The sequence below is a fragment of the Triticum dicoccoides genome, chromosome 4A, assembly GCF_002162155.2.
Source record: "Triticum dicoccoides isolate Atlit2015 ecotype Zavitan chromosome 4A, WEW_v2.0, whole genome shotgun sequence".
In the NCBI taxonomy this organism is placed as follows: domain Eukaryota; kingdom Viridiplantae; phylum Streptophyta; class Magnoliopsida; order Poales; family Poaceae; genus Triticum; species Triticum dicoccoides.
The window spans coordinates 739,771,555-739,774,782 of NC_041386.1; the positions used below are offsets into that span (position 1 = coordinate 739,771,555).

A 3,228-nucleotide genomic window follows, 5' to 3' on the forward strand; every position below is an offset into this window, starting at 1 on the left:
TACATCAGAGAATGTGTAGAAGAAGGCAAGGTGGAGGTGGATTATGTCAGCACTAAAGATCAACTCGCAGTTATACTAACGAAGTCGTTGGGAAGACTGAAGTTTCAGGAAATGTGCGAGAAGATTGGAGTTGTGGCTGTTAAGTAGTCACATTTGTGCTTAGGGGGGTGAATGTGAGTTACAGCACATGCTATATTAGGCTAAATTGAGTTCGTCCAAGTCTGTACAGGATAGCCAAAGTATAAGGTGATTCCTTAGTCGTTTTCCATCCAATCTCTAGGAGTTAAGTAGAGTCCTAAACCAGATCGACTTGTGGTCTGGGTCACCTCGTGTTGGGCAAGTTAGGAAGCCGGGTTGGATGTGAGGTCGGTTCATTGAGCCATATATAAAGCAAAGGAAACGAGATTGAAAAGCTGCGAATTTGGGCAGCGCCAAAACTATCGTTCTATTCTTATTTTCCTAAGCTAGCTACTTCACGTTTTGATCTGGAACTAACAGTCTAAATCAAAGTGGCTGTTCTTTCGGCTAAAGACGATGCATATTCTAGAAACAAATACAGGGATACGGGATGACAACGGCTTCGCAAAGGCTAGCGGCGCCCGCAAGCATCACCGTCGTCAGCTCCATCTTTTCGACCAGAGCTGCCAAAGATGTTGCTGGGAGCTCCCTAGCCTTACAATAAGCTCATATGGAGCATACTAGTCAAGCGGTTAGACTGTCTTAGTCCTCTGCTTCCTGCCTGTGATAGAAACAACAGACCAAACTCCATTCAAGGTTCAGATGGAGATAGGTGCTTTGTTTTTTCTTCAGACTACTGATCTGAAAATCACACATTTCATATTTTGTAGATAGCTTACCACATGTGCTTGAAAATATTTCCTTGGTCCTCTGAAGTGTAAAACATATAACTCAAAATGAGCTTGGCCGACATATTTTTCCCAACAATTAATTTAATAATAAATTTGAACAGCATTAAAATAAAAAAAATTAAACCAGGCGGTCAAAATATGATTTTGTAACTGAGAGGCTGCATAATATTGACAAGAACCAGCTAAGTGAGATAGGGGAACAAATTGCATTCACGATATTCATGAGGTAACCAGTGCAAGCAACAAGATATGACTAACTTAAAGAAGAGACCAGCACATCACAAGAATCATAGAAGCAACCAGATTGTGTCAAATGCTTTCCTGAGTTTTAGCGCTCTGAATCATGGAGGTAGTTCTTTCAGGCTAAAGACGATACAACTTCAGGGAGAAGTAAACATAATGGATGGAAAATGAATACTGCATATTCTAGAAACAAATACAGGGATACAGGATACACATAATGTATGAAAAATGGAAATGCTGACTTCTGAACCACCACAAACAGGCTTCTCGTACCACAATGCCACAGGCTATCGGTAACGACTGGCAATAGCAGCCATAAAGACGATCACTTTATTGCTCGCCAGGATCAGGCGGTTGATCTGAATTCACGAACAGCCATGTGACCCGCGCATGCTTTCTTTATGGTGTTCAATTCGTTGACAACGTCGTTCATCTGCATTCTGTGCCTTGGGGAATCCTCACAGCAAGCTAGGCCCAGCTTAAACATAGGACATAAGAATATTTCTATGATACGCTGCCTGTCTCCTCTGTAGATTGCACTGTCATCCAATATATCCAGTAGCTTATCAGGATAGGTCATCCTGACATAGTCGACCAGGCTTGTCACGCCATCCATGAAATTGTCAGTTGGCCTCCTTCCAGTAAATATTTCCAATAGCTACACCCCGTAGCTATATACATCACCATCCGTGGAGGGTTCAGATCCCGAGCCATACTCTGAAAAACATGTAAACATAGATGTTACTGGCCATGTAATTGATAGACAGAAATTTGACAGATACACTCTCAATTCAATCTAGCTTGCCAAGTGAAATCTATCAAACTGATATCAAATCAAATAATATAAAGATAAATATTCCTAGATGAATTTAAAATGTTGCTCACCTGGTGCGACGTATCCAATTGTGCCTTTAATTACAAGTGAGCTGCTTTCAGTTCCACCACCACTGTGCATGCATTCATCGGTATGCATTATCTTTGCTAGTCCAAAGTCGGTGACGTGTGCAACAAAGTCATCATCTAGAAGGATGTTGCATGGTTCGATATCACAGTGAACTATGGATGGCTCAATTTGATGGTGAAGATATTCTAATGCCTCTGCAACATCAAGAGCAATGGATAGTCTTTCCATCAAACTTAGCCTTAAAGTTCCGGTTGTTAGTCATGGGGTTTGGATGCAGCCATTCATCTAAATTTCCGTTGCAGATAAACTCTAAGACAAGTGCCTAGAACTCATCACCATTGCGGTGCAAACTGCTACACACAGTGATCACTTTGACAAGCTTCCGGTGTCGAATCTTCCTTAGGGCCTCACACTCTCTCAAGAAGCTTCTATTAGCTCCTCGTTTGCCAAGATTGAAAACCTTGATTGCTATAGTACATAAACTCTCATCGAGATTTAGAGTTCCAATGTACACATTGCCGAAACTTCCAGAACCAATCAAACTTGTTGGTGAGAATGACTCTGTTGCTGCATCTATCTCAGCATACGATATCCTCTCATGCATCTCTTGGTGAAATCCGACTCCTTGATCAAGATCATTGTTCGGTTTCATTCTTGTCTTCATTAAGTAGCATCCAGTTAGAGAGCACATGAAGAAGATCAAAGTTCCAACCATGCAAAAGAGTATGAGCCGCCGCCGATGCTGCGCAGCCTTGGTAGAACCTACATATGTGCATGAAGGGAGTTGCAAGGATGGGGGACCTCCGCATAGCATGCTATTGCCTGGGAGCAAAAATACAGTAGCATTGTGAAAGATCCCTGCATTTGGCACCGGACCAGATAGGTTGTTGAAAGAGAGGTTTAGATATATTAGGAGCTCAAAACTCTGGAGGAACTCAGGGATGGGTCCTGCTAAGTTATTATCAGAAAGATCCAACTTTTTGAGGCCTCTCAATGAAGAAAAACCTTTCGGTACTTGCCCATGCAAAAGATTTCCTTGAAAATTTAGAAAATTCAGTTGGATGCAACTGCTGAGAGTGTCTGGGATTTTCGCCAGAGAGCTTGTTTATTGATAGGTCGATTGCGCTAAGGTTGTTCAACTTTCCTATCTGTGTTGGAATGGAGCCACTTAGAGCATTGTTGGAGAGGTTGAGAAGTACAGTAAGAGAGGGA

The 3,228-nt window shown here is 42.0% G+C and overlaps 1 pseudogene; it reads right to left on the reverse strand.

Moving 5' to 3' along the window:
• Positions 1-1,215: 1,215 nt before the first annotated feature.
• Positions 1,216-3,228, reverse strand: part of LOC119284367 — a 3,848-nt pseudogene continuing 1,835 nt past the window's right edge.